We start from the raw sequence: 27,662 nt of genomic DNA, 5'->3' as shown, positions 1-27,662 counted from the left end.
GCAGGAGGGTAGAGACAGGGACAATCCCTCAGTCCCAATGCCCAGCCTCTGTCTGGAGAAAAAGGCAAAGTCACAGTGGTCTGAAGGCCTGCTGGAGTGGCCAAAGGGTCACTTGCAGTAGTTGGCTACAAGCTTCTAGGAGGGGATGCCCCATGTTTTTGTGAGGCAGCCTGAAAGATTATGAAATCTTTCTAGAGATGCTTATCTGGCTCCCAGATAGCTGCCGCAGTCCCACAATGATAGAAACAGCTTAGTGAGCACAGTTTCGTTAAAGTGTTGCCTGTAACCTTCCCTCACCAGTTGGTGGGCATAATAGATCACGCCAATGTTGTTGGCTGCATGTTACTGCCAAATTGGTAGCCAGTCCCATGGGCTGTCTTCAGGGTCAGACAAGAACAGGTCACACACAGACAAAAGCATGGCCCTATGGTGAGGCACCCCTTGTTTTCAATCAGTCATCTGAATATGGTCTAGAGTCTAGATGGAGGGAGAGAGCACCCATGCATGCAAAGACTGAGAGGCTAAGATAGTCAAAGATCTCAGGTCAGTAGCACCACATGGTGACCAAGCCATATTTGTGCAGGCACTCATCATAGAAGCCATATGACCAGGGGATCTGGTGACTCTTGTGGTTCCCCAGGATCTTGGTGATATAGTCAGCACATTGAACATTGAGTACCAGCAGCAGGAGGAATGCTTCAATGCCCAGAATCCATGATCCATAGTCTCCTAAGGAAAGGTCATTGCTCTCGGGCACTCACCATGCACACCAAACAGCTACTTAAAATCACAGAATTGTCCAAGGACGTCACCACACTGTGACTGGTGACTCCGCCCTCTGCCCATTGCTCTCTTCTACCAAGATCTCTCCTGTCTTAGTGCACAGATTCTTGACTTCACTCTCTTAGATAATCTTAGGGCATCTGACTGCCCATAAAGGTCGCTGATCTTCACCCTGGCCCCACAAATGGAACCTCTGCACAGGTCAGACAAAGCTGTCACACACCATGGTGTGTGATTCTGACTCTGGCTCTCAGGTTCCCTGACTTCTGCTTCCTTACACTTTGACCCCTTGCCATGTTGCTTAACCTTCCATCTCGTATCTTTTTGTAGTTTTTCTTCCTTCTTACCTCTAGTCTTCCTCACCCTGCTTCTCTTGATTTCCATTCATCTTCAGATTTTGTTTAACCATTTCTTCTTCTTTTGGGTGGGTTCTGTTATTAGTCCATATTCAATGTCCTATATTCTATCACTTGTTCATCAAGTTATCTCCCCTCAAAAACCAGATAACTCTTTAAAAACCATTTACAGATGCCCACCTACAAGGAAATATTATATTTTATGAAAATATTATAAGTAAATACAATATGGTAATTTAATAATAAGGGATAGGAACACATGTTATGCATTTTATCAAAGCCAATACTGCAGAGAATTGTATTCCTTGAAAAATGGCTTCCTGTAAGAAACAAGAAAACAAAAAAAAATGTATAGATAATCCTAAGTAGGTGATTAGGCAATAACTTACATTAACATATATGAATATAAGGGATGAGACTTTGTCTTACATTATCGTGTTTTGAATTTAAATGAAGATATTAAGTTCTTCTGAAAATAAACAATGGCATGGAACAATTTTCCTCTCGTTTGAATTAATGGGTTCGGCCATATTTTTCAATGAAGGTTAAAAATAGAATTATGATGCATTGCATATACATTCTTCTTTTCCTTAATTGCTAATTTGCAGAGGAAGAGGGTTTAATAGGTAATTCAAAATTTCAGAGAATTGAAATTAATTCTGCCAAGTAATTTTGTACTGTTATGATAAATGTTTTCAGTAGGGTCTATGTGTGCATGTATGCGTGTCTACTGTTTGGACTAGAAGTTGGCACCTACCATTTGTCTAGGATGGTCCACATTCAGTATCAGTGACTGTTGACAAAATTTATGGTAGCCAAATACAGACAAAACAATTGTATAAATTCTGATAGTAACACATTTCATGGACTTTGACTCACAAAATGGATAGATAGCTTCCTGAAAGTATTTTTAAAACGACAACATCATCTATGAGACTCCAGAAAAGGTACTAAAAAGCTAAGTTAAGGGAGAGAAAAGGTGAGAACAATTATCTATCTTTAGAGCATAACAAATAATCATGATGTAAATTAGGTTCTTTACATAGGGAATAAATTAGCACTCAACAAAATAGCTTAAAAGCAAACTACCTTCATAACATCAGAAGTAAGAGAAGAGGAACTCATCTCTTTGCTTTGCTGTCTTGGCCAGATCTGACGGCACAATGATGAAAAAGATTGATGGTGTCTCGGTCCACAGTTTGTTTTCCCATCTTCTTTTTATATACCATCTTCACAGAAGAGTGTCAATATGTATTGATCTTTCTTCTTACTGCTCTGCCTTGAGAGGCCTACTTTCTCTAATACGTTATCCCACCCCAACAAAAGAATAATCTAACCAAAGTCTAATAATTCTGCAATATGTTGGAAAGTATGTTTGTTTTAAAGGTTTCTTCCTAATCTTCCAGAAAACATTTCTCACAAAACAATGTTGTTTCTACCAGGGCAAGTGTATGTCTTTTTGTCTTATTTTTTTAGTCACTTAATACAAATTTAAGGAACTTTCTGGAGTTTGGAAGTCTCTGAATATGTGTGACTCAGGCAAATAAAGTTTGTCTGGTTCAAGTGTGGAGATGTGATTAATTTCAGAGGACTTGGTGACATTTTCAATGTGCACATCAAGGATTAGGAGATATATAAGATAGGAAGCAAATGCCAAAGAGAGAACAATTATGGTTTGCTAAACACTGCATAAGACATGGGTTTTTGTGCTGTTTATGTATCTCTAACTGCTAGGATTTAGAGCTCACATAAAGTCATAAAATGTTCTGAGCTGAATTAATAAGTGTTTTGTGTGGGTATAAGGAAGTCATTTTAAAAGTATCGTCTTGCAAGAAGCTAAGTTTAATTATCAGTGACAAGGAAGTATAAGGACAAAATTACCTCATTCACCATTAGGGAAACCTTCATTTTAACAAATTTGAAATATTTGCATTTGACATCTAAAGCCAGACTAGATGGCAGACATCTATATAGGGAGATTATATTCAAAGGCAGACACGACTATATTTTCAGTGCTGGAATGTTATAGCACCCAAATTTAAGCTGATTTTATAATATTGAATATGTATTTCATGCCTGGCAGTGAACACTGCGGTAATTTAATAAAGTGTCATTTTATTATAGAAATCTATTACTTGAGTTAAATTTCCCATGGAATTCTGTACAAACACCTTTCTTTAATGTTACTTCTTGCCTTGCCTTAGAGGATTAAAGATACTGTAATATGTAATCTGATTCTGTCAGAATAGGAGCCTACTCTCACTTGTTTCAAACTTTGATATAATAGTTTAAGTATTCTTTTCTGCAATTTGATGCTCATAATAAGTTCACAGCTGAATTTGTATAGGAAAAAATTCCATTATTATTTGACTCTAGTTTTCTGTTTGGTATTCCGACTGATAATCCATAAAATTCTAAATTTTTTACAGTTCTTTTCTTTTTTAATGGCTGTATGATCCATCAGCACATGAATATATCTCCTATCATTTATCTGTATTTAGGCTTTCCTACTGTTTCCCAGCTTTACTAAGATATAACTGGCATGTAGCATTGTATAAATTTAAGGCGTACAGCATGTTGATTTGATACGTTTATATCTTGTAAAGTGAGTGATTACCACCACAGTGTTGGCTAACAACTCCATCACGTCTCATAATTATCATTTCTTTTTGATGGTGAAACATTTAAGATGTACTCTCTTCAGTACATAATACAGTATCGTGAATTACAGTTCCCATGCTGTACATTAGATCCTCGGGGCTTACTCATCTTATAGTCACAGGTTTGTACCCTGTGACCAACATTTCCCCATTCCCCCCATCCTGTCATAATCACCTTTCTACTTTGTGATTCTAGGAGTTTGCATTTATAGACTCTACGTGTAAGTGATACCATACAGTATTTGTCTTTCTCGGACTTACCACACTTAGCATAATGCCCTAAAGGTCCATCCATGTTGTCATACCCAATCTCTCTCATGGGCTGAATAATATTCCATTAAATAATATACTCATATATAACACACATCCTTATCCATCTGTTGAAGGTGAATGGTGGAGAAGGATGAGAATGGAGTCAAAAGTATGACCAGGCTCTCCATGTCTGAACATTTAAAAGTACACTAGAAATTTAGGGAGTTATAAATATTTCCATTCTCAATAGGAAATCTTCGTTTAGATTTAGGATTTATAAGTTCTGTTTCTCATTGTGTATTTTTTAAGTTTTTTTAAAGATTGTATTTATTCATGACAGACACAGAGAGAGAGGCAGAGACACAGGCAGAGAAAGACGGCTCCCCACAGGGAGCCCGATGTGGGACTCCATCCTGGGATCCCAGGATCATGCCCAGAGCTGAAGGCAGATGCTCAACCACTGAGCCACCCAGGCATCCTTTTTTTTTTTTTTAATTTTTAACTAATATCTACACCCAACGTGGGGCTTGAACTCACAACCCCAAAATCAGGAATCACATGCTCTCCCAACTGAGCCAGTCAGGCACCCATGATTGTGCACTTTATAGATTTTAAGGGGGCTCACAGTTAAACTTTCTTCAGGAATCTGAAATTTTCTTTAGGAATTCCTAATTAGTGTGCTGCCTATTATTGAGACATGTAGTAGCTTCAGAATTTTATAAAAAAGGTGTATGAAAGTATGGAGTATGGATTTTGAGGACAAATTATGTAATTAAATACATGAGAGTTCTAGGGATATTGCCAAATTGGTTGAAGGATTTCAGGATTTCTTTAAAATGTGTTTGAGGGATCCCTGGGTGGCTTGGTGGCTAAAGCACCTGCCTTCAGCTCAGGGTTTGATCCTGGAGTCCTGGGATCAAGTCCCACATCAATGGAACTCGAGTCCTCCCTCCAATGCAGGGAGCCTGCTCCTCCCTTTGCCTATGTCCCTGCCTCTCTCTGTGTGTCTCTCATGAATAAATAAATAAAATATTTTAAAAAAATAAAAAATAATAAAATGTGTTTGAAACTATACCTATTATCTAGTTTTACTACCAAATAATTAATGTGACTTTTTTTTTTTTTTTTGTCATTGTTAATGGGGAATACGGTAGTAAAAAGATTGGATGGGAGGCATGTAGCAAGCATAGACATTTAGGTAAGGATAGATTTGGGCCTGAAAAACTAAGAATGCCTGGCACATACTACTTCATACCTAACAGTACATTTTATAAATGTGAATTATTCTTCTTCATAAGGAGACAAACCACAGTTAAATCCCTTCCTTCCACTTTTAAAAATTTCCATCTCTCTCTTTCCCCTCCCCACCATAAACAAAAAATTTTAAATGTCTACTTTATGTTCTTTTGTTTTGTGGATCTCTTATAAAATGTATTTTACTTTTAAATTTTAATTAGACACATATGCATTACCAGTACCCAGATCGTGAAATATAACATAATCGCCCCAAGTGCCCCAGTTCTCCCTCCCAGTTACTTCCTCCCATAAAGGGAACCATCATTATGATTTCTATCACCTAAATTAGTTGTGCCTATTTTGAACTTTATATAGTTGGGATCATATGATATATACTCTTTCATTACTGCTAAACATTATGTCTCTGAGAGTCATCCAGATGGTTATGTTTAGCAGTCTTGCCTTCACTTTCCGTACGTTTTTTTTTTTTTTTATATTATGAATATGCCATACTTTACCCGCTCTATTTTTGTTGGACTTTGAGATTTTCCAAGGGGGGAACTATTATGAGTAGTCCTACTCATGCACAAGTAATTTGGTAGACATATACATTTATTTCTCCTGGCTATATCCTTAGTAGTATAATTGGCGGATATCATATGCTACAAGTTCAGCTTTAGGATACAAAGTCAAAGAATATTCCAAAGTGGTTTTATTTTATTTATTTTTTAGAGAAAGAGAACAGCAGGAGAGGAAGAGTGAGAATCTTTAGCAGCTCCATACTCAGTGTGCAGAGCCCGCTGAGGGGCTCAATCTCCTGACCTTGAGATCATGACCTGAGCCAAAATCAAGTCAGATGCTTGACCAACTGAGCCACCCAGTCACCCCCAAAGTAGTTTATTTATTATGCTCTCATAACTGTGAGAATTTCACTTTTGCTAATACTTGGTACTGTTTTTTAATTTTATCTACTTTAGTAGCTGTGTAATAATTTCTCATTATGAAGTTATTAATAGCCTTATTGAGATATAATTGATATATAAGCTGCACATATTTAAAATGTACAATTTGATAAGTTTTGACATGTATACACCCATGAAACCATCATCACAATCAAGACAATGAATATATTTATCATTGCTAAAACTTTCCTTATGTCCTTTTGTAATTATTCCATCTTGTGCCTCCTTTCCTCCCCTCCACCAGAGCAATCACTGATATCTCTGTTCCCATGTACATAATGTTTGTAGTTTTTCTTCTAACTGCTTTAATTTTTTTTTCATTTTAAGTCATTTGACTGTAACATGTCTTGGTGTCAATTTCTTCATATTTCTTGTGGTGGCTGAAGTTGTACCACAGATTACTTTTGTTTTGACCATATTTTTTCTGTGTTGAATATTATTGCAAAGTTTTTTGTTAGGCCTTCAAGTCGACTGTGTTTTTTTTCTTCTGCAACCCCTAACATCCTATTAATCCCATTTGGTTTATTTTTCTTTCCCCAATTTTTTTTTTCTCTCTAGAATTTTAGAATTCTCATTTTGCTCATTTTTATTTTATCTTCCAGTCTCTCATTAACATACTATGCTTTCTTTTACCTTCTTAGACATATGGAATACAGTTTTAAAAGCTCTTTCGGGGGCTTCTGGGTGGCTTAGTCCATTAAGCATCTGACTCTTAGTTTCAGTTTGGATCATGATCTCAGGGTGGTGAGATCAAGCCCCAAGCTGGGTTCTGCACTCACTGGGTAGTCTGCTCAAGATTCTCTTCCTCTGCCCCTCCCTACTCTCTCTTTTAAAAAAAGAAGCTATTTCAATATTGTTTTATACTATCTCTTGAGCAATTTAATTCCTGGGTCTTTTTGTATTGGTTGCATTTTCTCTGCATTAGGGATATTTTTCTGCTTCTTTGCACACTTGGTAATTTTTGATTGAATGCTAGATAGTATAAATTTTAGCCTTTCAAGTGCTGGATATTTTTGTATTTCTATAATTACTTTGGAGGTTTGTTCCAGGATGCAGTGATTGACTTGGAGACAAATTTGATCTTTTGGAAGGTTTCCTATTAAGCTAGGATAGGCCTGGCCAGAATAGCCTGTATTGTAAATGTCTGTTCAAGCCATTTGCCCTTTTTGTCTGTTGGGTTATCTACGTTTCCTTAAATATTTTTAGTATATTCATTGTATCTATGAATTATTTATTGAATGCATATAGGAAATACCCTCTCCCAGTCTGTGGCATGCTTTTGAACTTGCCCTCAATCAAAATGTTTCCTGAAAAAGAACATAATAAATATTTCCCTCCTAGAACAGAGTTATCTTCATTGTAACAGAGAGATAAATGGGTTGTCAAAAGGATGCAAGTCTAATGGTAGGATTTTTATTACCAGTTCATTATGCCAAGAAGTTCACTGGAGCCCTTCCTGGTATCTCTCTAAGTCATAGCACTATTATACCATCTTCTCTAATGCTAGTAGGATTGATTGGTTCAGGTTCTGTGTATAGAAAGTAAAGACAAGCTTTCCCTATGACACATGTTTGCCTAGAGTGAGCCCTACAGACCTTTTTTAAAAAAATCTCTGGAACCTGTTCATCAAGAAACATCATAAAATAAATGCACTGGTCTTCCATTTTATTAAAAACATACTTTTGAAGATGAATGTTTATTCAGAGATGAAAATGCCTATAGGAATATTTTCCTAGAAATATGAATCATCCAGTGCTTTGGCTTTTCATTAAAAAAAAAAAAGAAAAGAAAACACATCTTTTTGCTTAAATGCAACTAAATGGGAACTTGTTATATCAGCTATTTGTTTTTCAAAGTGAAAAGGGTCAATTAGATAGCTTCAATTTAATCACTATAAATTTAATAATTTTCATTTTTTGTCCAAGTAATTTCCAAATATTCATTATCCCCAAATCATAGTGGCTGGGGAATTGGCCTCCTTATTTTTCCCTACCTTCCATCCCAGATAACATTAATTCACTTATTCTTTAAGAAATAATTGCCTACTATGATGCAAGACACACTGCACTAAACACAAACTCTTTTCCAAAGGAGATTAGAATTTAGAGGGAAGAAATATGACTAAAGAGACAACAGAGATTAGTACAGCCTTTGGATACCAGGTGCTGGTCGTCTACCTTGTTAGGTACTGATACCTAGAGGAAGAGATAACTAAGTTGACTTTTGTGTAAGATATTTAAATGTTACATCTTAGCATGTAATAAAGTCAGTGAAATCTCTCTGGGCCTAGACAGAGTTGCCTTTCCTAAATAAGTGAATATTGTAAGTATTTAAGTATGGTTGTGTCTGATGTGTTTATAAGGGGGAAGCATGGGGGAAGGAGTAGGAGAAAGGAAGAAATCTATAGATAATTATAACTAGGTTCTTTCGGAGAAAACTATGTAAAACAGAGTAGTATATTGCCACTAGTCAATATCATCATCAACAACAACATCATCAAATTTGCACCATTAACTGAGCCTCAACTCTGGCCTAGGTGACATCCATGCATGGAAATTTAGTGTCCATAATTGTTCTGCTTAAAGTCTTGCTGCCAGTATTTATCAGAACAAGGAATGGATTCAAAGGTATCTCCTTAAATACATGATTTTTGCACTTCACTTGGGTTTCTCAGAGATCAGCCTGTATAGTACACTCTAATACAGTAAACCTGGAGTCAGGGAACTGCTTGATGAAGAACTTGAAGCAATAGGTCCATAAGAGACATACAAAAGGCTCAGATAAGTAGAATCTTTTCCATCTAGAAACTAAAAGAATTAAAAGTAATAGATAATTTAAAGATGACAAGTAAAGCTGTAACATAGAAACTTTAAGTGGCAAGACCCAGAAAGACAACCCAGAGATTAAGTGGCTGGGGGTGGCATGGAGTGGTGGTGTGATGGTAGGCAAATGGCTGGTGGTTGTGCCTGGAAGGATTGCTTACTTTGTTCACTAAGTTAGCTAAGAAACTTGAAACCATAATGGTTATATATCCTCACTGTCTAGAGTTTAAAGGGGATCAGACTATGCTATCCCCAAATATGTCATTTTGGCATAATAATTATTTTAAGCTGAAGGCAACTGAGAATTAAAAGATATGCAAGAAGAGTTCCTGCCCCCCCCCTTATATGTCTAAAATTGGGGCAGAAATTCTGCTCTGAGGAAGGTACCCAGGAAGAGGAGCCCAGCTCTTATAATCAGAGACAGGGAGTCATACTAAGATGAATCCATATAAACAAACTTTATCTTCCATGATACTTATTTCCTGTGTATTTCCTACTCACTCTCTCACAATTTATCACCATTAGAATCCAGAGTCCCCTTTCCACTTTCTAGCCACTTCTCCACAATTTATTGCCCTTTGTTAAAATGGTATATAATTTCCTAGACTACTCAGTTCTTCGAGTTTTCACTTCCTTTCTGCTACTTCTGCTATGCACCTAAAAAAATATTCACAACAATAAAACCCGCATCCAGGGTGCCTGTGTAGCTCAGTCAGTGAAGCGTCTGCCTTCAGCTCAGGTCATGATCCCAGGGTCTTGGGATAGAGCCCACATTGGTCTCCCTGCTCAGTGGGAGGTCTGCTTCTCCCTTTCTCTCTGCCACTCCCCTTGCTTTTGCACTCTCTTTCTCTGTGTCAAATAAATGAATAAAAATAAAACCTGCAACCTTTTCCCCCATTAATCTGTTTTGTGTCAGTTTAATTTGTAAGCCCCAGCTACTCAAGATAAAAGCATAGAGGAAAGTTATGTTTCCTCCCCATCAATCTGGACCCTAGAATTTTTCATTCAGGAGGTAACATAATGCAGTGGGGAAGATATCTAGCTAGGAGTTGAGATATTTATTAGTCTTTTCTTGGATTTAGTCACCTCTGTCATTAAGTTAAAGGGTTCTACTGCAAGTCTTTGTGCCTTAATTTCTTTTTTTTTTTTTCAATTTTTATTTATTTATGATAGAGAGAGAGAGAGAGAGAGGCAGAGACACAGGCAGAGGGAGAAGCAGGCTCCATGCACCGGGAGCCCGACGTGGGATTTGATCCTGGGTCTCCAGGATCGTGCCCTGGGCCAAAGGCAGGCGCTAAACCACTGCGCCACCCAGGGATCCCGTGCCTTAATTTCCTTATGAGCATAATAAAAGAGAAAAGTATGGCAAATAGGATTCACTTCGTGACTGGAGGGCTTCGGCAGAGAGGGTGAGAAGCCACATGTACCATCATTACAGTAGGTGCTAGAGCAAAGCAATTCCAGCATATGTGCAGAATATTTACTGTCTCTGGAATAAGAGACGCATAAAATTTCTTCCACTTCCGGCATTTGATGAATCAGCTCATACCTTTTTATGGGTTGTTGATATAGGCTGGGAAAATTTAGCATGTTTCAAATCACGTTTTCACTTGAGGGAAAAGTGGGCAGATGCCTGATGTAATGGTAACAATATTTAGGGGAGAATGAAATCCCTTTTGACTGTTAGGTGGTAAAGCAGCAATTCAAGATCTACCAAGAATGCAATATTCCATTGATCCGTGTTGTCCAAAAATGGTTTGGGCACTACAGATGCCTATAATGCCTATAATAATGTATAATATATAGAGATAGACCCTCCACTCTAGTTCTAATGTTCAGATTAATTGGCTGTCCTGGAAGCAAAATCGGTATGGCTATGACGAATGTGTTTAATATTATCAAAGACGGTTTCAACAAACTGATAATGGACATTAAGTTATTCCAGTGTGAAACAAATTGTATTCATTTAAATGTGACCATCTCTGTAACATGTTGCATTCAAAATTTCAGAAATTTGTTCCCACATAATCTTACTCCCACTTCTTTGTCCCAGATGCAGATGTAATTTATGTAGAAGCAGACATTAAAATAAGTCACTCAGGGCAGACTTCCTTTCATTTACATAATGTTCTTTGGGGGGAAAGTATTAAATCAATTTTAACCTGTTTGGGCCTGCATCCAAATAGTGTGCAGGCCTGCTTAAGGAGAATCAGTTTTGAAATTTGTGAAAGAGATCATATGAAATGCATTACTCAATTAAGTAAAGGAATTTAGGCTTTATTATAGAATATTGTACCATCTGCCGGATGAATATAACTAATTAAATTTGACTTGGTATGTGATTCTAACAAACAGTTGAAAAATGAAAATTCTACAATGAATTCTTCAGCAGCACCTGAAATGATAGATACCCACTGGGAAAGATTGCATCCAGCCCTGCTCAGGTTGCAAACAGACTTTCCATTGTCTGGTTGCAGTCTGCATAATGTTTGCATTAAAAAGCAGGTCAGATTCAGTAACTACTCACAAGCAACACGGAAAGCCCAAATGCAATATTTGTCTGCTATTGTCAAAGAACTAACAAGGTAACACGATGCAATCAAAATGGTTGCAAAGCTTCCCTAGCCACAGAAATGACTACTTTGCTCTGAAGTGTAGCCAAATCCCCCGCTTAAAAGAGGACACCAGAACGTTGTACAATACCCGTTGTTAGTAATACTGCAGTAAGTTGAGATGCTCCAGTGACAAATCAAGCCAAAGCCATCCCGCTCACTGGTCTGGGATACGAGGCAGTCAAACCTAGCTGGCTCTGTAGGCATCAGCTGCATCTGTCAAATGTATTTAATGTCACTTTGACAGGAGAGCTGTTACGGGAACCCAAGGGTTTAGAAAGTGCTTTAGACCAAATGCTGTATAAGCTTATTAATATAGATGTTAAGATAACGAAATGATTTGTTAAAAGAGAAATATTTCTACCCGAAATGTGACTACTCGGTGTCAACTACTGAAGCATCATGATATTTGGCTTTTTCACTTTGTACCCAGATGTTCTTATTCTGTGCTGAAATAGCCTTGGTACCCCGTATCCATCAAATGCTTCATTAATTGAGCACCACCAAGAGTGCTGGTGTTATATCTTTTATGGGAACTAAGTCTTTTGAAGATTTAGTCATCATTTCACTGGTAAAATTAATACATTTTCATATTTAAATGATGCTATGTCTTTTTTAAAAATAAAATAAGAATATATCATTTTCTTAAAGAAAGGGGCATTTCAAAGCATTTCATTTATTAAAACAGTTGAACGGTAGTCCTTTATAAGGAGATGAATGAGTGCAGCTGGTCCTGGGATCCATACGTGTGAGAGAATAGTGTCAAGAAGCTGATCTATATAATTTGGCAATAAAGGCTTCTGAGTAGCATATGCTTCCACTTTTGGCTGCTGGTGTTTATGAAGCACTCAGCATCATCACTCTTCCAAAAAGAGTTGGGGTTGAACAGAAAAGAAAACAGAAGATCTGTCTGAGAAACAGAAGGAGTTGATACTATTAGGGCCTGTATGGGGAGAAAGTTTTCTCAAGTTTCATTTGTGCAGGAATTAAGGATCTGTGGGAAATGAACACTTTGGAATTAATTAGCTCATCCAAATACCGAAGTTATTTTTCTATAACTATTTTCACTGGTATGAAAATCATGGTTATCTTCAGGGCCTCTATAAGATAGCTGAATTTAAAGTAACCTGTTGACATATGGGAATGATAGGAACAAATGCCAAATTGAAATAAGCAGAAGGAACATATGAAATAAATCACTAGAAAGCTGAACACATGTAGGTAGAGCTGGCCCAATTAGACTTTGGAAAACCAAGAAAAAACCGAATGAGATAAATGCTTGTGGTAGCAGTTGGGAAATAAAGTAATTCTCCTGAGGTCAGAAGAAGCTTCAACAAACAAACCTGAGCTATCGGATTTGAAGGTAGCTATAACAAAATTCCATCTAGAAAAGCCATCAAGCCCTATTCCTTAATTGTATATTTATTAAGGACATTTTACAGGATATCCCTGTTAAGCTGACCTGCCTGTTTACAATATGTGTTCACTTAAGGATGGATTTCTAAACATATATCATTTGCCAAGGTCGAAAATCTCCAACATCTTTTATAAATATATTATCCAGGCATTATTCACAGACTGGAACTATTGTCCTAGTGAGAGGATTTCTAGCAGGTCTCTGTGGGATTTCCTATTCTAATATTGTCTGAGGACGTGCTGACCACACATCAGTCCGGAGAAATGGTGACTTGCACCTGTGCTCATTGGAAAAGGCATCCTATCAACCCGGGGCACTGGGTCTTCCTTTCAGTAGCCTAGCTGAGGTGGTGCTGGCCTGGAAGAATCTTGTCTTCCATTTGAAGTTCCTCTTGAAAATTGTTTTGAGCCAGTCCGTCAACAGGTGTATGCTTTCTCTGCCAGATAGCAGCAATTAAGATATCAACTGCTATTGCCTTGACTACAGAGCGGGAGCAGGAGGCCATGATGTACTCATGGGGCGCAGTTTGGGTTAGAGGCAGCATCTGGATTTCTGTAAGGAACTGGTTTTATCCAGATTCGCAGTGGATTTGAATGAGAAAAATGGCATCAAGTGACATTCTCAGGTCGCAAGAAGGTCATGTGGAACAGAACCTTAGAAAGGACACTCATTCAGGCCTGCTTTTCCCACAAGGACTGGATATAGCCACTCCTCTCTCTGCCTGAGAAGTGGTTGTGAATTTAAAGAATAGAGACACACTTTAGATTTTTGTTGGATTTTTAAAAACTAGTTTCTCAAAGCTTTGGTATCCATATGTTAGAAAAATAAACATTTTGGAAGAGGGGATATAATTTTGCTTTTTTCATTTCTTAATTTGATGTGACGTACCCTTTGCCATTTCAGGAAGCACTATTCACTGTTACGCCCCCCGACTCCTACTGTTTGGTTCCTTTAAAGCAGGGCTGAAACAATAACATTATTAATACTTACAGCTATTATTAAGTGCTCACTATGTGCCAGACACTGTTCTAGGCACTTTGCCTGTGTTAACTCATTTAATCCTTCCCCTAAACACTGAGATAGGTACTAGTACTGTTTTCATTATATGGATAAGCTGAGGCACAGAAAAATATTTAATCTTAGAGTACTCCTATTCATGTTTCTAATTCCAGCTAATATATTTCTTAATGTACAGTGGTAATGTGGGGGATGCCTGGATGGCTCAGTGGTTGAGTGTCTGCCTCTTGCTCAGGTCATGATCCCGAGGTCCTGGGATAAAGTCCCACATCAGGCTCCCCATGGGGAGGAGCCTGCTTCTCCCTCTGCCTGTGTCTCTGCCTCTTTCTGTGTCTCTCATGAATAAAGAAATAAAATCTTTTAAAAAATATATTTTATGTGGGAGGATTATGCTATAATCTCCCTTTGGCATCCTACTTTCAGTCCCTGCCCTGGGTCGTACCCTACCCAAAACCTATTCTGAATCAGTTGTTTTAAGACTTGATGCTGCCTTTAACCTCTGGCAACAGTAACATTTATAACTCAAATCTAATAAAAAGCATGATATTAGCATATTTCTTAATATTCACTGGCAAAATTAATCAAGTATGTTTCTCTTTAAACAGCACTGATTGATCGCTTCGCTCATTGTTCATAAACTCAACTATTCAGTGAGTGGTGAAAACCAAAATGTGGAAGTCAAGACCTCAATTTAAATCTGGTTTCTGCCATTTACCAGTTATGGTAAATGATCCCAGGCAGGATCCTCTAGCCCACGGGGTCCTTGGAATCAGACATACCCCAGTTCTTAAAATTAACTGCAGGGCCTTGGATAAATTAACTTCTCTGAGCTCAGTTTCTTTATCTGTAAAAAACCCACAGGAGAATAAGCTGAGTACTTGGCCTTGGGCCAAGCACAGAATGTACACATTACATTGCACTTATTATTAATATATAACTTTTCAGGGAGAAAGTATTTGTTGTGTCGAGGTAGATGCAAATTGGTTCCCAAGGAAAGGCAGGAGTGATGTGATCAGGATTCCAGGATCCACACTGCCCACTGCCCACTGCCCACCATGTACTTCTGTTCCAGGAAGCCTCTTTATCTTAAAGGTCCAGAGCCAGGAGTGAGCAAGCACTGGGGAAAGCATGAATGCAAAGGAATTGCCCAGTGCTCCTCCTGACTGGCCTATCTTCTCATCCCTTTTCACCTTCAAAATAGCACATATTTCTTCCTCCTAAGCAGCTGTATGGGCCATTATGGATTGTGCAATCCAACTCAGATGTAAAGTAGGCCCTTGCAATCCTCAAAGATCATTCACAGGGATTTGGCTGATTATGAGGATTATCATCAACTTGTACAGATGTAGAAATTATTGGTGCTTAGTTGAAGAGAGCCAGGTGTCTGGAAACCCAGACACAGATAGTCATATGTACAAATATAGAATGAGAAGTTTTAAGGAAAAAAAAAAACAGAAATGAGATACTGCTTTTTTCCCTCCCTTTCTTATTGCTCTCTGCTTTGGAAGACATTTAACTGATCAAAAAGTAAGCTTACTTTCTCTCTCACTTTATAAATGGTATTCTGTGTACGTACATTACGCGTGATAGTTTCTTCTTAGTATTCAGTATTCTCTAGAAGAGATGCTTTAATTTTCCCTTTGTTTTTTGTTTTGTTTTGGACTTTGGGTATGGAGGCTTGAGGTGACACACTTCTTGGTTTATGACTTTCACCATCAATTGACAACGAAAGGCTTTGATTCAATGGACTGATTGCCTTCTGTCTCCCTTTCCCACATCCATTTGCTTCCCTCCACTCACATGCTACCATTCTAATACCATTCATATAAATCATTTTAGTTGGATGTGTTCTTATAAAACGTGGGCCCGCATTATTCATTTAAATTAATGAACATTCCTCCGCTCATTATCTTTTATACTACATGATAGAATTAATGTTACACGACAGAAATTACATGATGGAAGTTTCAGTGTTCTTCATTAGGTTAATGACTAGATATTTTTTTATTTTTCTATTTTTTATGTAGTAATACAGTTTTTGGTTGTTAGGAAGTTTGGAATCTCATTTTTATTATATTTTCCATTTGTTGCTGGCTGGGCTTTTTTAGCTACTGCCACAATAATGCTAATAAGAACCTAAATAACAACAAGCTCAGTGACTATAATAGAGACTTGGTTTTTATTTTTGATTATAGTTCAAATTACTTATCACTGGTTTTATTAGCTGTAACTCCAGCAATGTGGTATAATAAGCCAATCCAAAACTCCATGGTTTACAAAACTGAATATGTCTATTTCTCTCTCAGGTGTCCTTAGGTTGACTAGGGCTCTCGGGACTGGACGAAGAACAGCTGATCTTGGCTCTGGGCTACAGGTTGGCTGCAGGTCCACTCTATATGGCTCTCCATTCTCCTTGAAACGGGAGATACCTAAGGAATATTCTTCTCTTGGTGACTGGTAGGAGTGCAAGAGAACCAAACTGAACCATTCAAGTAGGTGGAAAGCTTTTGTTCTCATTCAGTCCACTAACAGACCATTGACCAAAACAAGTCCCATAGCCAATGCCAACATAATTTTGGAATGAAGTATCCTCTGCCATAATGGGACTGGAGGATCACAGTGCCTAGTTATACAATAGAGGGTATGGATATATAATTCTGATATATAATCCCTACTGAGGTAGATAAATTCTCCTGATTTTTTGTGAGTTCTTTTTTTATACCCTTGAATTCTCTTACCACTGTTAGTTGTTGAAACTTGTAGGTTTCCAAAGGCAGGTAATTTTATAGTTTGTATGTAATGAAAGTTTAACATCCGCCCTGTCCTGCTTTTACCTATTCTTTCTCTCTTTTCCTATCCTGTTATCCAGGATCCACTCTGTTGAACAACAGCAGTGATAGTAGGCAACCATGTCATTCCACATCTTAGAGGGAAGAGATATGTTTTCCTATTAAATATAACATTTACTGTAGGTTTTTTGTATGTAATCTTATCAAGTTAAGGAAGTCCTTAACTAAGCCCTTAACTACAGAAGCCCTCCATTCTTAGTTTTCTGAGTTTTAATCATAGTTCTTGAATTTTAGAAATATTTTCTATCCATTGACATGATTTTTCTTACATGGTTGTTAATATAGTGAGTTACATTGGTAGTAATTCTGATGATCTTCAATTCCTGTTTGAAATGTATTAATTTTTAAATACCCTGAAAGATCCAGTTAACATTTTAAGGATTGTTTCATGTATTTTTAAATTAAGTATAATTGATACACAATGTTACATCAGCTTCAGGTGTACAACTTAATGATTTGACAAGTCGATATGTTATACATAGATACCATCTGTCTCATTACATTGCTGTTAGAATATCATTGACTGTATTCCTTATGCTCTTTCTATTCCCATGACTTATTCCATAACTAGAAGCCTGTATCTCCCTCTCCCCATCTCCCATTTTGCCCAGATCCCCAAGCCCTTTCTCTCTGGTAACCATCTGTTCTCTGGTTCTCATTTTGGTTCTTTTTTTTTTTTTTTCCATTTCCTTTATTTCACTTAGCATAATACTCTATAGGTCCATCCATATTGTCTCAAATGGCATGGTTTCAATTTTTATGGCTGTGTAATATTCTACTCTGTGTGTGTGTTTGGGGGTTCTGTGTCTATGCCACATTTTCTTTATCCATTTGTCTATTGATGGACACTTAGGTTGCTTCTGCATAAAATAATACTGCAATAAACATGGGGGTGCATATATCTTTTTGAATTAATGTTTTCCTTTTCCCTGGGGAAGTACCCAATAGTAGAGTCATTGGATCATAAGTATTTCTATTTTTAAGTTTTTGAGGAACCACCGTACTATTTTCCACAGTGGCTGCACCCATTTACCTTCACACCAACAGTGCAAGGGAGGTTCCTTTTTCTCCACATCTTCACTAGCACTTCTGGTTTCTTGTGTTTTCTATTCTAGCCATTCTGACGGTTGTGAGGTGATATCCCATTGTGGTTTCAATTTACATTTCCCGGATGATGACTGATGAGAATATTTTCAAGTGTCTGTTGGCCAACTGTATGTCCTCTTTGGGAAAGTGTCTAATTTAGGTCCTTTGCCCATTTTTCTTTTTAATTTTTTTTAAATTTTTATTTATTTATGATAGTCACAGAGAGAGAGAGAGAGAGAGAGAGAGAGAGAGAGAGGCGCAGAGACACAGGCAGAGGGAGAAGCAGGCTCCATGCACCGGGAGCCCGACGTGGGATTCGATCCCGGGTCTCCAGGATCGCGCCCTGGGCCAAAGGCAGGCGCCAAACCGCTGAGCCACCCAGGGATCCCCTTTGCCCATTTTTTTAATGATTTCTTTGGTGTTGAGTTATAGAAGTTCTTTCTATATTTTGGATATTAATCCATCATCAGATATATCATTTGCAAATATCTTCTTCCATTCAGAAGGTTGTATTTTTATTTAGATGTAAACCCCACCAGCTTGATTTTGCTTTTGTTTCCTTTGCCTTAAGAGACATATTTAGAAAAATGTTGCCATGTCTAATGTCAGAGAAATTACTGCCTATGTTCTCTTCTAGGATTTTTATGGTTTCAGGTCTCATGTTTAGGTCTTTAATCCATTTGAGTTTATTTTTGTGTATTGTGTTAGGAAATAGTCCAGTTTCATTCTTCTACGTGTAGCTGCCCAGTTTTCCCAGGACCATTTGTTGAAGTCTGTGTTTTCCCATTATATAGTCTTGCCTCCTTTGTTATAGATTAAATAACCATATAAATGTGAGCTTATTTCTGGGGTCTGTATCCCATTCTCTTGATCTATGTGTCTATTTTTGTGCAAGTATTTTGATACCACAGTTTTTGATTACTACAGTTTTGTAATATATCTTGAAATCTGGAATTGTGATACCTCCAGCTTTGTTTTTCATTCTCAGGACTGCTTTGGCTATTTGGAAATCTTCTCTGGTTCCATATAAATTTTGGTATAATTTGTTCTAGTTCTGTGAAAAATGCTACTGGTATTTTGATAGGGATTGTATTGAATCTGTATATTGCTTTGAGTAATATAGACATTCTGATAATATCAATTCTTCTAATCCATAAGCATGGAATATCTTGCCATTTGTTGGTGTTATCTTCAGTTTTTCCTGTCAGCATTTTATAGTCAAAGTACAGGTCTTTCACCTCTTTGGTTAAGTTTATTCCTAGGTCATCTATGTTCATAAGTGAAATTAACCTTTATCTTCTGTTACTTTTATTGTTTTTATCCCATTGTATAAGATTATGCTAGTCTGATAAAATGAGCTAGATAGGCTTTCACTCTTACTTTTTTCTGAAAGAACTTCTCACAAAATAGAACTAAATCTTCCTTACAAGTTTGGTAGAACTTACCTACAAAACTATCTGGAACTGAAGCTTTTTGGAAGTAGAGATTTTTGGTTGCTATTTCAGTGTCTTTGGACTTTGCTCTTTCCTCTTTTTCTTTCTCCTTCTCTTGCTATAAGCTCACATCGGCTTTACTTAAATTATAAAGACCAATTCTTGTTCACAGCAATGTTTACTAATTTTTTTAAGAGAAGGAGGAGGGGAGAGTAGAGGGAGAGGGAGAGAATATTAAGCAGGCTCTACCAGTGTAGGGCTTGAGATCATGACCTGAACTGAAATCAAAAGTTGGACACAACCAACTGAGCCACCCAGGTGCCCCAACTTCTGCTAATTCTTCTGACCAGCAAATAAACTTTCTAGAGAAATATGCTCCACACACACCCTTGTTAGTGTTAATTAGTTACTGGAGAACCTCTTATGACACTTTTCACATTTTGACAATTTTCTACAAGTTGACCCATTTCATTTAAGCTTTGAAATTTATCCGTAGTAGCAGCTAGTTATTCATAATACTCTCACCATTTTTTATTTGTATTATGTCTATGGTTGTTTCTGCCTTTTCATTCTGTATTTTATTATTTTCCTTATCAGTTTTACCAAAGGTCGATCTTAAACTTTTCAGTGAGCCAGCATTTGTTTATATTATCATCTCTATCTTTGTACTGCCTCTTTTTAATTTCCTGATATATTTAAATGAAATAGTGTGTTTAAATGTAGACCGTTTTAATTTGAATCCAATACACTTAGAAGGGAATTATAGGTCAAGGATAGGAGTGATTTGCTGACGACTGATTGTTATATCTGCAGGGCCCAATGGAAGGGTTTCAAGACTTTAGGAAAGGGTGGGAAACAGGTCAGAGAAGTGACATATAAGCTATGGGATATGTGGAATAAACTGGGAGTCCTAGGATTCTTATAGTGATTAATATAAACAAGATAGAAGACATAAGGAGATTAGTGTCTAAGTTCTTAAGGTATACAGGATTGTTACAAATAGTGGGGGAAGGGTTAGAAATAGGAAGGTAGCCTTATAAAGGTGGAGAAGTCTATAAAGAACATATACTATGCAAGAGCTCTTTTAGATTTCTAATGTCCTTTTTTGTACATATTTATTATATTTAAAATTTTGTTCTGTTGGTTTCAATAATTTTGTTTCAGGCATCACCTAATGTTCAATTATTGTTTATGTAAGAGTTATTCTTATTAGACAAGGGCCAAAGCTCATGTCTCTCCTGGTATGTTTTGGGAGAAGAGCACAGGTGGTTAGTCCTAGGCATAGGGCAATTCAACTTGTCTCAGCCCAACCAGAAATCTCCTTGTCATGGATTCAGCCTTAAACTCTAAGTAGCAGCAGCAACAGCATTGGCAAGGCACTCTTCTTTGGCCGTAATCCACCAGCCCTGGGGATTTGGAGGGGAGAAAGTAGAGGAATGGCTTTGGGCTTCCTCTGGTTACATGGCCCTTATACACTGGCTGTTTCCCTGTCTGGAATGCTCCCCTTTCCTTTTCCCAGTTAACTCTACCTCAAGGTTTGCTTTACCAGAGAAATCCACCTTTCCTCACCAGTCTAGATGTCCTTCTTTTATGTTCTAGAATCTTGTTCCTTTCCTTCAGAGCATTTTTCTCAGTTTGTAATTACATACTCATTACCCTGATTATTTGATTTATGACTGTGTTCCCACAAGCCTGTAAACTTCATGAGAGCGGAAACAGTGTCTCTTTAAATTTATCATATTATCTCTAGCATTCTGTGTAGTGCCAGTAACACAGTAGATGAATGAATGAATAAATTACTCCAAAGTAGTACAGATGATGTGGAGGGCAGTTTCCACTGGAGACAAGCAGTTGATATTATCTTTTTTTTCTTTTTTAACATGTTATTTATTCACTCATGAGAGACACAGGCAGAGGGAGAAGCAGGCTCCATGCAGGGAACCCGACGTAGGACTCGATCCCGGGTCTCCAGGATGACACCCTGGGCCAAAGGCGGGCACTGAACCATCCAGGCTGCCCGATAATCTTTAAAAAAAAAAAAAAAGGAGGGGAGTCTTGTTTGAATTATCACTGCCTATGCTGGGCATTCTAAGATAAAGCACTTGCAATTTTCTTTCAGTTGCTATCTATAATTTTTACTTCTATGTCAACTTTCTAATCTGATACTTCAGGGTGGAAAAGTGCAAACCAATAATAAGTTAAGAACTGTTACAGGGGATCCCTGGGTGGCGCAGCGGTTTGGCGCCTGCCTTTGGCCCAGGGCGTGATCCTGGAGACCCAGGATCAAATCCCACATCGGGCTCCCGGTACATGGAGCCTGCTTCTCCCTCTGCCTATGTCTCTGCCTCTCTCTCTCTCTCTCTCTGTGACTATCATAAATAAATAAAAAAAAAATTAAAAAAAAAGAACTGTTACAGATAAATTGAGATATAAATTATATATATACACACACACATATGTATGTATGTATATACATAATATATAATTTCAAACTTTCATATGGAAAAATCACAGGGTTTTAACTCAGCAAAAATATTTTGGGAACTGCTGAATTAACTACATTGATATGATTGGTTACAGATGGTGACATGGACAAATGCAAGGCATAATATTTCAAGGTTAAGTACTACTGTGTTTCAATTAAATTGCAGATCAAAAGAACAAAACATCTTCCTTGAATTCTCTGAAGTATCAAGTGTCATCTACCCTAAACAGCTTCTTCTATGAGGCAGCCTTGCTGAGAGAATGCTTTTAGGGGTCAAGGTAAATGGTTCATGATGAGATGGAAGTGAAAACATGAAATACGTTGATTAGTCTGTACTGTACAATGACTAATTTTACTTAAACTGATCCCTTGACTGGGTCAGTGCTACAGTTTGCATACCAAACCCACTTTAGCTTTATATACAGACCTTTCCCATCCCCTTCCACTCTCCTAATCTGACATTCTAGAATGCCATTTTTATTAGCTTGTTGATAATTTTGTATTGCTAACTAAATGACACTTTTGCCCATTCTAGCAGGATTCAATCAACATGGTTAGGCTGATATTTAGGGATCATAATTATATGTTAACAGTGAATAATCTTAACATATTGTTTATTCCTCCAATTGTGAGCCCCTAAAAATGACAGTAGCCTTGGCTGATTTTACATTTCTTTTGGCCAAGATCATTAGTATACTGAAATGTGGAAATGTCACTTCTGACATTTTTCTTTGCAAACAAAGTCAGCTTATTGTACATTTGTAATTTTTTTCAAAAGAAAATAATTAGGAAGTAAGCATTTTTGTCACTCATTATTGTAGAGCAACTTCAGCAAAATCAACTGGTATACCAAATGAATATGTATGTGTGTGTGTGTGTGTGTGTGTGTGTATGTGTGTGTGTGTGTATCATGTAAGATAGTAACATAAACCCTTAATGTGCGCAGCCCGGGTGGCTCAGCTTAGCACTGCCTTCAGTCCGGGGTGTGATCCTGGGGGCCCGGGATCAAGTCCTGCATCAGGCTCCCTGCATGGAGCCTGCTTCTCTCTCTGCCCTCCTCTCTCTATATCTCTCATGAACAAATAAATAAAATATTTTTAAAAAATAAAAGAAACCCTTAATGTTATAATAGCATCTTAATAAGTTCTCAGAGAAATTTTAAATGAAAATCTTATCTGGTTTAATTTAAAGAATTCTAAAATCCTTTCAAAACAGTCTATTACCTGAAGGAGTTCATCCATTTCCAGACATTTTTCAGTCAGTAACAGAGTATACACATGCACATATGTATACATACACACACATATATAAATATACACTACACATATATGTGGATATGGGTAATGTGATGCAAACAAAGAATAAAATACAGATTAGAAAGTACAGAGTACAATTAAAGACATAATTAAGCAAATATCTGGGGAAAATTATCACTATGACCAATAAAGGGTTAATATATTTAATATGTAAACAGTATGTATTCATTCATGAGAAAAATACCAAGACGCTAATAAAAAATATAGTGAGGAGAGGGGATAAAGAACATGAGATGGTTCAAGGAAGCGTACATAAAAGAAACAAAATAGTCATCTTCGGTAATAATCAAAGAAATTAAAATATGGGATCAAGAAAACATTTCCCTGGCAACAATAAAGGTGTACAATTGTTTTAAAAAGTAAGAAGTTCAGGTCAAAATGGCCCACTCAGTTTAAACTTGAAGGTACTGCCCAATCCCAGAGCAGTGTTAGACTAAATCGAAAAAAAGACATATCAGAATTCAGAGAGAAGATAAACCCTTGTAATGATGAAAAACAATGCAAAATTTTTAAAAAGTCATAAGAAACTGCTATAGACTTTATGCTAACATATTCTTCAAAGAGAGAATATGAATTGACTCTTCTTCAAAGAGTCAATTTTCCAATAAAATTAAAAAGCACAAAATTAATGTGAGAAGAAAGAAAGAACCTGGAAAGATAACCATTAAAATACATTTAGTCATTAATTGAAAGCCTGTCTCTAATAAAAATTTACATACATATGAAAACTTATATGGCCAAATGACGAATTATTCAATGACAGGTGCTTGGTAATTGGTTATTTATATGGAAAGATAATATCCTTACTTCATTTCATACACAGAAGTCAGTTTCAATTGGAATGAAGATTGAAATGAAGAAAGAAAACTTTAAACATTTTTAGGAAAATACATATAAAAACTTTTTTATAAACGTGTCATAGGAAATTGTTTCAATCATGATCCAAAAGCTTGAGTAATTAATAAAACTTTGAATACACTAAAATGATTATAAACAAAGCAAAATGGTAATCTTGCAGCAGAGTTAAACAAAATACTTAAACTGACCAGTATATGATATCTGAAATACGGAAAATATTCTTCAGTTTAGACTTCTATTACTGGCAATATGGCAAACCAGAGACACTGAAAGCCTCCTGCTGTAAACATATAAAAGCGTTTGATAAAATTTGACTTTCAAGTGAATAAACAACCCTGTGAGATAATAATAAAACGTGCCAGTGCCAGGATCAAAACAAGAACAAAACTGCCGAGAGATAAGGCTCTAAAACTTCTGGATATACTGATCTTCTAGAGCAAAGCATTCTGGAAACAAAGCTTTGGACTTAGCAGTGCCTGGACCCATACTGGGAACCGTCCTGCATGTAGTTGGGCCAACAGATACTATATCTTCAATGAAGTGGTGAGCTAAAACACAAAACTGCAAGGAAAATTGCCTTTCTTGCCCTTCACTCTAGGTAGCAATTAAGAAAAGTCTTCTGATCAATTACAGGACCACTGGCTAGCTTTATATGAGTGTAATGGCTAAATCAATATAATTTGCATGATTTTAAAAACACAGATCAAAAAACTATAAAGTAGATCAAGGTTTGTAATGCTCTTCAGCACATAGTAAAAAGAAATGTAGTTCATCTGTGGAGGAAGTCTTATTCATGTTTCAAAAAATTCTTGCAAAAAACAACTTCTAAAGCACCTCTTCCAGCGTTGAGATTATCATTTACAATATGAAAAACAATTATGCTTTATACATTAACAAAAGATAGAAATATAATAAGGGAAGCTTACAAAAATAAGCAGGAAAATTTATAAAAGAACCATTTAAAAAGTCCAGAAACTAGTGAACCACACCATCACGCAAAATTTCTCAGAATATAGCAGAGTATTTAAATAAGGGAAATATGAAAGAAAGATTTATGAACATGGAAGAGAGAGAGAAAGAGAGATGAAGGAGGAAATATGTAAAAGGAAAACACTGGAAATTTTATTCAAAATTGATAAAGGGTATGAATCCTTAGATTCAAGGAGTCCTAAGAATTTCAAACAGGAGGTATAAATAAAAATTCACATCTGGAAATATCATAGTGAAAGTACAATACATCAAAAATAATATCACTAAAGAAGACAGGAAAGAGTTTTCTTTAAAAAAAAATGTATTTACTTGTTTGAGATAGAGAACGCACACAGGGAAAGGAAGAAGCAGACTCCCTGCTGAGTATAAAGCCTTATGTGGGGCTCAATCCCAGGATCCTGGGATCATGACCTGAGCCCAAGGCAGATATTTAACAACGACTGAGCCATCCAGATGTCCCCAGAAAAGAGTTTTCCTAAAAAAAAAATAATAACAATCCCAATTAGATTGGCAGCTTATTTCCCAATAGCAAAGATGGAAGCCAGGAAACACTGGAGTGATATGTTTAAATTGAAAACCCAGAATTCAAAGCTTAGCAACTGTATATTTTAATAGTGAGTAAAACACTTTAAAGAATATGGAAAAAAGTGTTAGTGATCAAAATAGAGACCTACATGATTTCTTCTGTCTCAGAAGAAACTTCTGAGAACAAAGAAAATGTTAAACAGGGGGATGAATCTAAACAAATAGAAATGAATATATAAAGCAATAATAGTAGCATTGAATTAATCATACCACTAAAAATAAAAATACTAGATAATGATTCTATTAAGTCAGGAAGGAAGTAATTGCATTAAAATCCTCTAAAGCTCGTGGGGTAAATAACTCTTTAGTCTTTGTCAACTATACATGTCAACATTTCTTCTGTGAGATTGAAAGAAAAAATGAGGATGTAACTTTTGAGTGGAGATAGTAAAATGAATAAGAAATATAAACATATTCAATCTATTTAGATGATTTAAATAAGAATTAAATATCTATTAAAGCCCCTGAGACTATGTGTTTTTTTAAATAAAAGCTGCTTGAGCTGCCAGACAACTGACCATAACAAATATTTTTGAGAATTTGGAGCATTAGGAAACTCATGTTGCTAGTAGAACATGCAATGGTACAACCACCTTGAAATCCTGTTTAACAGTTTCTTGTAAAGTTAAATACTATGACCTAGGAATTCCACATCTAGATATTGGTCCATCGGGAATCAATATTCATAGAAACCCTATTCTCAATAACCTAAAATTTGAAACAGCTTAAATACTGATCAACAGGAGAATAGACAAGTAATTGTGATACACAACTCAGTCATTATAAATTAAATGTTTAATGCTACAAATGCCCCCAGCAAAATGGATAAATCTCAAAAAACATTCAGAAGCCAGACAAAAAAAGGAATGCAGATGTGTGATTATACTTATGTTAAGCCCAAGAATAAGGAAAACTCATACCGATAAAAATCAGAAAGTGGTGATGGTGGTGGTAACTGACTGAAAGGGTCACACAGGAATTTTCTGGGGTGAAAGATAATAATCTGTATTTTTATATACTGGCAGTTACATGGAGCTCTATAATTACCAAAACTGACTGACCAGTATACCACCTAAGATCTGCATTTTATTGTATATAACTTAGGCCTTGATAATATCAAACTTAATAAACAGATAACTAAAAATTCAGGCTGTTGGCTCATTTTAAAACGAATTTACCTTCAGGGTATAATTCCTAAGCCATATTTCTCCCAATGAGTAATTCAGACCTCCTGCATAGAAATAACCCAAGAGCTGTGTTAAATATTAGGTTCTAGTGCCTTACCCATATCATATCAATCAGAGTAAAGCACATTAATATTGCAGGTTATATTTTCTAGTTTAGATAAATGGTCACCATTTTTATGTACGATATCATACTGGATATACATTGATAATAAAAATGTTACCTTAGAATGGTTTTCTTCTCCTCAGTATTCTTCAATTCCTTTCTAAGTGCCGTATGAATGATGTCCCTGTGTTTGTCTCTCTGTGAGAATACAGAAGTCCTAGGCCCTAATGTTTTGGTGGAAAGAGCACCCTCTACATTGATATCATCCCCTATAAGTCAGAAATAATCAACACATTACTATCAACAGGCTGATTCTAGAGTCAGCCTGTCAATGAAGCCCATCAGAACATTTGAGGACACTGGTTCTGCTAAGTCATATGAATTACTTCTTCCAGTTTTACTTTACCTGCGTTCATTACTTCAATTTAAGTCACTGCTCAGACTATATTGAACTGGCATCTTGGTAGACTCCAGAATCCTTGCCCTCAAGGGTTCAATGCCATTTTAATCTCAGTGTCTAGTGCATGTTAGCAGGTTAGGTACTCAGTAAATAATTATTGGTTCAATATAAGAATTAATAATTTTCGCTACAGGACAGCGGAAAACTGTCCTGTAGTTTATCCCCATATAACTCCTCATCCTTGCCACTAATC

The 27,662-nt window shown here is 36.7% G+C and overlaps 2 long non-coding RNA genes and 1 pseudogene across 6 annotated transcripts in view; 1 reads left to right on the top strand and 2 right to left on the bottom strand.

Annotated features, from left to right (window-relative positions):
- Positions 1 to 27,662, top strand: part of LOC144296973 (uncharacterized) — a 333,399-nt gene that overhangs the window by 252,717 nt on the left and 53,020 nt on the right. For 4 of the 5 annotated variants that reach the window (XR_013363944.1, XR_013363943.1, XR_013363942.1 and 1 more), the window contains exons 4-5: positions 16,424 to 16,609; positions 22,137 to 22,248. This is a non-coding gene — a long non-coding RNA (uncharacterized LOC144296973). The remainder of the gene's footprint in view (positions 1 to 16,423; positions 16,610 to 22,136; positions 22,249 to 27,662) is intronic. The other variant, XR_013363946.1, reaches the window with a different exon arrangement.
- LOC144296974 (uncharacterized) overlaps positions 1 to 27,662 on the bottom strand; it is a 65,833-nt gene that overhangs the window by 26,070 nt on the left and 12,101 nt on the right. The window lies entirely within an intron of this gene.
- Positions 109 to 2,368, bottom strand: LOC144297702 (serine/threonine-protein phosphatase 4 catalytic subunit pseudogene; annotated as a pseudogene).

This window comes from Canis aureus, chromosome 25 (genome assembly GCF_053574225.1).
Source record: "Canis aureus isolate CA01 chromosome 25, VMU_Caureus_v.1.0, whole genome shotgun sequence".
In the NCBI taxonomy this organism is placed as follows: Eukaryota; Metazoa; Chordata; class Mammalia; order Carnivora; family Canidae; genus Canis; species Canis aureus.
Note: the sequence above shows the minus strand (reverse complement) of the source record. Positions and strands in the feature narration are given on the sequence as shown.